Raw genomic sequence first — 10,874 nt, forward strand, 5'->3', positions numbered from 1 at the left:
GTTTGAAATTAGATAGTCGTTTCAAAGAACTTGTATGTTATCAGGAACTCACACACAAAGTAGATGAAGGATTTACAAATTGCTGTTGCAACCCAGCCTAGGTGTAGAGCGGTTGGCTCACATGTAAAATCGGATGTTTGATTTATGGTCCAGTCATGATAGTTGGTGGAATCATAGCAGTTGAAGGTGTAAAGTCGCAGCGAGATCCAACATCTGGCTGAGCAGGAAAAGGAAAAGCCTTCAATCAAGAAGCAAATCTCCTCTCATTACACCCTTGCTTCCTGCTCTTTGGTTATTAATGGGCGCACAGCAGCCACAATGACATTTGACACGGTTTCATCCCTGTCCCATCATGTGTCTGTGGATACCCTGGCATTTTGCCACAGAGTTTTCATCATTGTCTGTGGCCGTGCTGACCAACACGGCTTCAACCCTGCTCACTGTCACTCATCATAAGTGAGTTTATCAACACACATCTAATCGCCACACTCCGCAGGGACCTCAACCATTTGCATACTAAGATTGCTTTCCTTTGCTCGGCTGAGAACGCGCCTCTTTTGCATAATTATTAATGATAAAGAGTCGGTGAACAAATGTGTCAGAAGGTATTAGCATCACGTATACAACTAGATTCTAAAGGATCTGTATAGTGATGTGTCGAGAGGAAAGATGAGGGCAAAGGGTATGAAAAGTGAGTCTGGAGAGCAAGACTGTCAAGGGATGCTCTTTTGCATGAAGGGAAGGGGTTAATTAAAGGGCCAAGGATGGAAAATATATTGAAGTGGGGTTATTTTTTGATTCGTGTTCTTTTTTCACAAGTCATTGTTTGACCAGGATGCCCCATTGAGCTTACGGGAGACTGTCTAAAACAACACAATGTCTGAATAAAATGAATATTGCTGACAAAAATGTGAAATAATAAGCACAAAAATAAAAAATCATAAAAGCACTCTAAGGTATTAAACCAAGCTTGAAATAACGTATACTTATATTCAAGAAAGCATTGCTCCAGTAGAAGGAAAAACCCACAGTGATGAACAATCCCAGGATGTTTACATACAGTCACTGTAGCTGCTCATTTTAGTTTTGTGCTGCCATTAAAGCAGCGGGCCCATATTGTCTGTCATCTGTTGTAATTACCACTTTTTGCACTGCATCACCCTCTGTGTATAATGTTCAGCGTCTATACGAGAAGTGTTTCGTATGAATAGTTTAACTGTTTGCCACTTTATATGAAGCAGCTGCAGTCTTTTTACAGGACAGGAATAAATATGTCATGCACACTATGGTTCAATTGGGGGTTGAAATGCCCTCCCAGTGTTCCCCACTAAACACAGGCCTGTATACCCTCTGCACAGCATAATAGCATGATATTAAAATTGCCCACAGCGATTGTTAAGTCACAGTGCCGCATCTTTACCATGATGGATGACCTTTTGGGAATCCTAATGAGGCTTTTTCATGAGTTTCAAAAGCAAAACATACTGTAGCATGTATAATAATAGCCGTTGTGTGAAAAGTCTCCACAGTTAAATGCCTCTGTGAGCATAACAAAATTAAATCAGTTTTCTATATAGTCTGTAGTGGCCTGGACTGCTATTGGCTTCCTATTTCTTATTTTCTGACTGTAATAAAAACAATTTACTTTATCTTAAACGTGCCTTAGTTGCATTCTTTGAATTGTTTTTTTAATATCAGCTGTAGTGTGTCCTTCAACTCCTTTCAGGAGGTATGAGGATGTCCAAACGTTCACAGTCACACAATTAAGAATAATCTCAGGGGTCAGGATGGGGTCGTTGACGCACTCCCTTCTGCTTCTCTTCAACAAATAACTGTTAATGACCTTTGACCTCTCGGTTTTTGCATAATAATTGACATCAGTTTTCCTCACCCCCTCTATAGCAACCCCAGGACCGTTTAAAATGCCAGCCCCCTAATTCCAAACTTGATTTTTTATGAATCATCCAGAGGTGGTGAGGGGGTGGGTAATAATGCATCATGGAGGAGGAGGAGGGTGGGGACGGGGTAGGCGAGCTTTGGGCTCATCTGCATCACAGATTAGGGTGCTTAGAGAAAAATCAACCATCCATGATTCATTACATGTTTCCTGCTGAGCCTCTGAGATGGCAACCGTCCTAGCAACAGGATCCTAGCAACAGCAACAATTCTCCGCTGCCACGGCAGCCTATCAGAAACTTTGATGCCTGATCAAAATTTAGCCAATAAAGAGGGGAGGAGATGCAGAAAACGTGATGAAGTGTTTCCACATGCTTTTCACCTGACTGGAATGTGTTGAGGGATCTGAACTCTATAAGTCTGAGTGTGTGTAAATACATATTCATGTGTATCCAAAATGTTTATGATAAAACAATAACACAATATGGTTGATCGTTCTCTGCACTGACTCACATTGATATATATATATATATATATATATACACATACACACATACTTTGCACACACACACACATTTATAAATGCCTTTGACACCAATGATTATAACATGCATAAAAACACAAAAACACACAATGAAAGCTACTTACGGTGAGTGTTCTACCACAAATCGGTTAATGAAAGGCAGTATGTGTGTAAATAAAAAAAAATGAAATACTGTATGTTTTTTTAAGTATAAAAATATTTAACCATCTAGATGTGTACGTACATTTCCACATCAAAGTCTTCTCTCACCACTGACCCCTCATTCTCACCCCTGTGTGGCATGTTAATGTTAAGGGCTATGGGTGGTACAGTAAGTACGTTCATCATCAAATGCACTTTGGTTAAGATCAGGCAAGATTTAAGTTAGTTTTTTTTTCCGGTTAAATGTTTTAACAGTGTTTTAACAATATTTTCCGTATCAAACCAAAGACACTCTCTACTTGAAAGAACGAGCGTTGAGTGCCTGAGCATAACAATAAAAAGAACCCACTTAATAATGCTTTGTTTGCTATTAGCAGAAATATTAAAGCAAATAAATATGTTGTCACTGAATGTTTTGCAGATACATTGTGTATCAACATTTTGCAGTCTTGTTGTATTTAGTCTGTCTTCATGTCACTTTCCCTTTTAATTAGTTCATCAGTAAACACGGTAGTAAACTCACGTGTGTCTAGCCTTGACCCGAGCTGAGATACATTTGTTTTAAAAAACACTTTAAGAAACATTGCATTTTTATCAAAACACATTTGCTCTTACAAATGAATAGTATATCATACTGCTGGCTTGTTCGGACCCAGTCACACAAATCTGACATTAAAACTCGTGGTATGAACTGTAAACACATACAAACACAATTGAGGGAACTAGACAATCTAAAACTCACACTCTTAATATATAAACATCACAATTAACGGGATGAAGTGGGCAAATATTGCTATTGATCAGGCCACAGTCTTTATGTATGGGCTAACTCTTTCACTTTGGTTGTTTAGAGCTGCCTGGTTATCATTACCATATCAGAAACAGAACACAGCAACAATGACAGCAGCTTCAGAAGCTACAATCATGCAACAGTTGATTTGCTGCAGCTGAAACGTAAAGAAGTATTGATGTTCTCCCATGTGGATATCTAATCTATGGTGGTGTTGTGTTGGATTTCATTACTTGCCAAGGTGTTCCCCTTATTTAGTCCAAATCTTCAATACACACACATTTGTTATATTGTGGATAATATGGGCATAAGCTTATTCATGTACTATAAAGCTAACTTGGCTAGATTCAAGCAAAATAAAAATGTATTCACTTTTAAGCTATGATAATAAATGTACATTTTGTAATGACATTTCTCAATTTTTCTCAAGAAAGACTTTCTGTGCATTTGTACTTTACTGCAGACATCTCAGCAGCAGCTTGCATACAGCACAATGATGGTAGTGTTGATTTACAGTGTACCGCTCTCACATGTAAATGATCCAGAAGTGTGGGATGTTTGTTCACCTGCGTCTCTGTTATCATACATCATTATTCAAAGGGCGCTTTGACAGTCATCTGATGTCAGATAGGCCCGATCTGCACTTCAAAGGGACATTCTCAGTGCTGGTCCAAATGGTCAGATAATATTCAGAGTGATACTACATCACACTAATGTCTTTCTCACCACTTTGAGTAATTTTTCCTTTCTGCTGTGTAGTTTACAGGGCATCTCCCTGCCTAACAAGAAATTCTGGCCTGGCAGAGATGACAAAAAGGTAACACACAATTACAGATGAATGCCACTGAACAATAACAGAATGTACTTGGACAGTTTTTATTCTCCTCTGGATTAAAAACCAATAGTATTATCCCTATGCATTTGTCAAAAAAGCCCTAAAATCTAGATATCAACCACTTAATCTCCAAATACTGCTGAATTCTTTTAAGAAAATTTGCAACCATAAGCTCCCTGGGAGCGTTTTCAAAAATACAACTATCTACCCTTACATGAAATGCTTTAATATCCCCCAAAAATACTGATTTATAATACAAGTACCATCAAAGTGCTTCCATTTGATGCAACTGTTTTGAAATCATGTTCAGGGTTGGAAAGCTTGAGCGGATATTATTTTATCTAGTCAAATGAGGTCAAAAAAGTATTGTAACTCAACTTGGGTGTTATGTATACAGGGAAGGCTTAAAATGTTTCATATCTTTCTTATTGCCAGCAAATCCCATGAACAGATGAAAGCCAACAGTGGATTGATCATTCTGACTGCCTGTTCCTCTGGGCCACAGAGCTCCACTGTTGTCAAGAAACTATTCTTTAAGAGCACGAGGGTGCCACACTGTTGCCCCGCTTAGGATAAACATGGGCACTGCAGCTAACATGGGTCAATCCCATGCACATATACCTCTCAGATGCTGTTGATCCTCACTAGATTGAGGATTAATCTACACCTTAATATGTTTCAAGAGTTTACTAAACCTATTTTAAAATTCATAAATAAGCCTGTGACTGAGCACCAAAGAGTGTGTGTATATATACACCAATGTAGTTCCTGTTGACAGCAGTATAGCACACATATGCAGCTCTCTTGAATACTACTTGGAGTTAAAGATAACAAGATGTGCACACTTTGGCTGCCTCTATGGCATCCTGGTATCCAGACACAGTAACAAAAACATTAGTGAAAAGCATTGGCAGGGCTTGAAATTGTCTCTCTAGTAGTCTATTATTATTTGCAGAGATTACATGGAAAATGTGGCTTTTTTTTACCTTATTTTCCTTGACATTTGACCAAACAGCTTCAAAATATATTCATATGGAGATATCAGCCCAAGTTAGATGAAAATCCTTCCATGAGTTGTTGAGTTATTTTCTCCACACACGCGCGCACACACACTTTGGCACATTGTTCATTTATAGTGTGGTTACAGGTGTAACAAGGGAGCCAGACATTGCTATACAAATTCTCACGTTATCTTGTATTTTATACACATTTGCTGTGTGTTTGACCTTGAGGAAAGGGTTCTTGTTTTTAATCATATATCTACAAAAATGCTTTTTAACTTTCTCTTTTGATATAGCCATGTGTCTGAAATTTTACAGATAGGGTTTTCCTTTCCTCGTGGACAGTAACAACACAATTTAATACAACGTTATTTGCATAAAATCAATATTTCCAAAATAGTGTATTTTTGTATTGGAATGGGGATCTTCATGTTGACTGATATTTCCTCTCAGTGTGGGATGCACTCGCAGTATTGAGTCCCATTGTGACTAAAATAATACCATGACAACTTCTATATAATAGCCCTTGTGCAAGACAACGAACACTCCTTTACATAAAGCCTCTCCGTGTTTATGTGAAGTTGTGCATATTCCCTGTTTCATATGCGAACTACAGTTGGAAACAAAAATCATAAATTCTGCTTTAAAAAGTTTAATGTTACAAACAATAACTTCCAAATTACTTCTTCTGTCAGATTTCATTTTAAGCTGCTCCACTACTGAGAGTCTTGAGTGAAATATTTCCAGAAATCCATGGAGTAAAAGCTGTAAGATGTGGAGCTAAAGAAGAAGAAGAGGTATAGATGACTGGGGGGGTCACATGTGATGAAGAGACCGAACAATGTCATCACCAAACAGATGCTATCACGGAGCCCCTGGGGAAACAGGAGGGTTGATACGTCCGAGACAAACTGGAAACAGAAAACAGTAATAACGGGGGGGGGGGGGAATGAAAGCTGATAGAGATGCTGTGCAAGGAATATAAAAGGTATCAGATACTAACATTTTCATTTGTTGATTGATCATAATCCCCAGCGACTGAATCTTAATGACTTTGATGATATCATGACTTTTAATCTAGTGCCAGAAGAAGGTGTTTTCACTTATTCAGTGAATATTTAGACATTTGCTAAATTGAGTGAGAGAGCTAACTGGTATATATCACCTTCATGATGCATGTGTTGTCAGGCGTATCGTGTATTTTTTTTTTAATCACCCACAGTAACTTTTTTTTCATTTAATGGCTTTGCTCAGGCCTGGTCTGGTATTGAGAAAGAGATAGTGATGTTACTTTTGTGAAAAATCTGATTCATTTGAACAGCTCTGTAGTACAAACCATAATTCTCATTATTCGGAGGAGAAGACTACTGAGATTTTTCTTATTGTTTTCTTCAGTCTTTGCATCAGAAACCATGTGTCAGGTTGCAAGCCCCGCGAGATATTCCATGAACACGTTAGCCTCAATGACTGTAATTAGAGATGGAAGACACGTCTCCGCTTCCTCAAACTGTACAAAAATGAAGCCAAATATATACAAATGCTGCCATTGAATGCAGTTGACGTCATTTGAAGCAATTTGTACATTAATGAAGCGGCAGCACCCTCCTAACCAATCAAAGGTTACAAGTCTCAGTTGTCATTCCTGACAAATAACTAATTAAAAAATCCATCCATCCATCAATCCATCCATTAAGGGTCAGCCAATCAGCTGACATTGGGCGAGAGGCAGACTACACCCTGGACAGGTCGCAAAGACAATCACAGGGCGACTAATTAAAACAGCAAATAACTAATTAAAACCAAATTTATCAGAAACATGAACACCTACACCAGGGTGACAAGAACTACCTAGGGGGCAGTCGTGTCATGTCATCCACCCTTCTATACAGTTATTGGGTAGCCCTGAAATGCTTCAAGTTTATTTTTTGGGGAGGCACACATCAGCTATGCCTGTCTACAGACAATAGAAGAGTAGTCAGGTCAGATTTTTGTCCTTTCACATGCAGTGAAATAGAAACACAAAGCATAAAAGATAAGTATCATCGTAAGTACAAGTACCTCCAAACTGTTCTTAATTACTGGACTTCAGTCAATGTAGTTATTTTCCACCAATAACAATGTTATTGTTGTTACCCTGTCTACATTTAAAGTTAAACTTAAAACCTTCCTTTTTGATAAAGCTTATAGTTAGAACTGCTCAGGTGTTTAATAAACCATTTCTTTATTATGCTGTTATAAGCCTAGACTGCTGGGGGAACTTATATCATGAGCATCTTTCTCCCTCTCCCGTTCTCTCCTTCTCCCTCTTTCTCTCCCTTTATATCTCTCTCCTTCTCCCACCTTTTCAATCTCTCTCTCTCTCTCTCTCTCTGCCCCCATGTATCTACATTACATGTCACTAACTCTGTTTTCTCTCTCCCCTAGTAGATCTGACCCCAGATCTGCAGGATCCAAACCCGTCATTATTATTATTACTATCATTATTATTAATAACATCATTGTATTTATAAGTATCAGTTTTCACTAATTATAAGTATCAGTCTGGTAGAAATTAAAGCAACTGTTATACTACCCCCCCCATCCCCCGATATGTTTACAGTACATGTCACTAACCCTGTTTGTGTTTTCTATCTCTCCTAGTGTATCTCTGACCCCAGAGCTGCAGGACCCAAACCCGTCATTATTATTATTATTGCTATTATTAATATTAATATTAATATCATCACTATATAATGACAACAACATAATTGTATTTTTTAATTATAAGTATCAGTCTGGTAGAGATTACAGCGGCGGTTGTACAACTGTCCTCTCTCTCTCTTCTCTCCTACTGTCTCTCCTCCCACCCTCTTTCTGCCCACCTCTCCTCTCTTCCTCCTCTCTCTCCTCACCCCAACCGGTCGAGACAGATGACCGCCCACAACTGAGTCTGGTTCTGTCAGAGATTTCTTCCTGTTAAAAGGGAGTTTTTTCTCTCCACCGTCGCCAAGTGCTTTGCTCATTGTGGGATTTGTTGGGTTTTCCCTGTAATATTGTAATATTGACCTCACTATGTAAAGTGCCTTGAGACAATGTATGTTGTGATATGGCGCTATACAAATAAAATTGAATTGAATTGAATTGAATGTGGTCACTGTGAACATGTTAGCATTGTGTCCAAAGCATTGCCCTGCCACAGTGCAGCCTTACAGAACACGGCAGCAGACTCTAGTTTAAAAACAGACATTTTGTCTCTCTGAATTCTTCTTTTAGAGAGTAGGAGTGTATGAGTACAAACTTTTTTCTGTCTCCTCCAAGCGTTGACCCGTTTACAGTACACACTACACATCCACACTGAGCTCCTCTATCCCAGGATTAAGTGACACTCAAGACTGTCCAGACAGATTCCTATTCCTGGCAGAAAACAGCCACCTGAGATATGACGAGAACTTTACTAACTCTATTGTCTGTGAAGTTTCTACTGGCTTTTGTTTGACGCACTGCAGTTATGAAAACTGTCTCTTTTTACTGCCATGTGCTACACTGGATTTGTAGTTATTGTGGTCATGATCCAACTTGTACACAAACACAAAACTTGTTGAGACTCATAAATCCTTTCTCTATTCCCAAGACAAAGCAGCATTAATACCTCTAATACAATAAAATGCAGCACATGCACATACACAAACAAGGCATGACAACTTGATTACTGAAGAATTTGGAGATTTATTATGTTTCAGTTGGAGGAGAGTCAAGAACAAACTACTTGCCAAAGAAAAATAAACAGCTGAAATGTCTACAAATTTATGTAAAATTAAGTTTCTCAATTATTCATTTGATATTCTGAGAAACCATCATGTTAGGCCATTGTGTGGAAATCTACATATGTATAGTGTCAAGGAGCATGACCCAAATGCAGAGTGCAAACAATAAGGTTGTTTAATTTTCCAACAGAAAAACAGACTTAGGGTCTTGGATGCAAAACAAAACAATATCAGAACTCAGGGCAGCCACAAGTAGAAAAAATTGAACCATGAAAAATCAGGAACGCAAAACAAGCAGGAGGGATCACGAGGGTAAAACTAAAGAATATACAGACCAGGTAACAAGGCTAATCTGACAGGTAACAAACAGGACAAACTGACACAGAGGACTGGGAGCAAAGAGACTAAATACACACAAGGTGGGCAGGGCAGATTAAACATAGGTGGAAAACCTTAGGAATAGGTGCAGACAATCACAGGGGCAGGAGACACAGGAAAAAGTCAAGTGAACAGAAACAAGACAGGAAAAGGAAGTGACGCAACATGGGGAAAGGGGCAACAAAGTAAAACAGGATATAGAAAACTAAATACAAGAAACGCAAGGGATAACAAAAGTAACTTAACAGAGATACACAAGGAATGGAAAATACATAAAAGTCCACTAGAAACCTAAAGTTCATGGTCTTCAGAGTTCATTGGGGCAGAAGGATGACAAGGTACTGTAAGTGGAGGTGTAAATCTCTCTGCTCCCTTCGGCAGTTTACTTGAAGGACAATTCCTACAATGTGTCCTCCTCCCTAATCATCTTTGTGCAGTGCGAGGGAAAAAAAAATCTCATTCCAATTTAGCGCCACCTAAATCCCTGCCTTGACAGCTGTTCCAAAATAAAGCAGGCCCAGGTGGCGTTTTATTTCACTTTTGTATTTCCTGTTTCTGGCTTCTTTCAGTGCTGTCTGGTAGCCAAATCATTCTGTGAAACGGCTTTTCTTTTTTGAATCTTCTTGCATCAAGCTTCTTTGACCCCGGCATGTTTTTAGGTCCTTAAGCACAACAAAAGTCTTCTGATGAGTGAGAAACAAATTGCCTCTGCAGTGACGAGTGTTCAAAGCTTGTTTGACATACGAGGGATTTATGAGCAATTTTTGCACCAAACCAATTAGGTGGTGCTGCTTCTGCTAGAAAAAAACAATTATTGAAGAAAAAACATATTTCAGTTCTCTTTCTGTTTCATGTTGATTTAATCCAATCAGGGGTAGCTATAAATGCAATTACAGTTCCTAATTTCAACAGCACTATATTTGTTTGTGGCCGTGACCTCCTGTTTGAAAGGGCTGCAGCGTTTTTTTGTTACATTAATAATAAAGACGCAATCTGTCCTGATTTGGCTGAACAATACTCCTCATCTATACTTTTTGCATGATATCAACAAAACAGTTATGATGCAACCTGTGACACCACAGAAGACAAAGGCACCCGATTATAATCAGTCAGCTGCCTCAACATAGCCTGCAGTGCTAATATAGGGCATTTTTTTTGTATAAAAAAAAATTTGTCCTGTAATCTTGTTTTGAAGCAATGGTTTGAGTACTGTTTATTGCACATTTCTCATTGTGTATAATTTGAATTATCTATATATGCATAATATAGTTATTGGATGTTAAAGTCTCTATTTTAAGGATGTAAGAATACATTTGTTTTGAGCAGTTACATCTACTGTAACTGCTCAAAACAAATATTGGCTATATATATCCAGGACTGGTAAGGAATTAAGTCATGTTAAGGCATGGCATAAAAAAATTTTGGAAGGGGAAATTGACTTTTGAAAAACAGGGTCGTCCTCAGCATTATGATGAGTATTATGAACCCTAATTTTTACTAAGAGAAAAGTTGCAACCCCATTCCTGTGATAGTATTATAACATTAC

The sequence above is a fragment of the Scophthalmus maximus genome, chromosome 21, assembly GCF_022379125.1.
Source record: "Scophthalmus maximus strain ysfricsl-2021 chromosome 21, ASM2237912v1, whole genome shotgun sequence".
NCBI lineage: Eukaryota > Metazoa > Chordata > Actinopteri > Pleuronectiformes > Scophthalmidae > Scophthalmus > Scophthalmus maximus.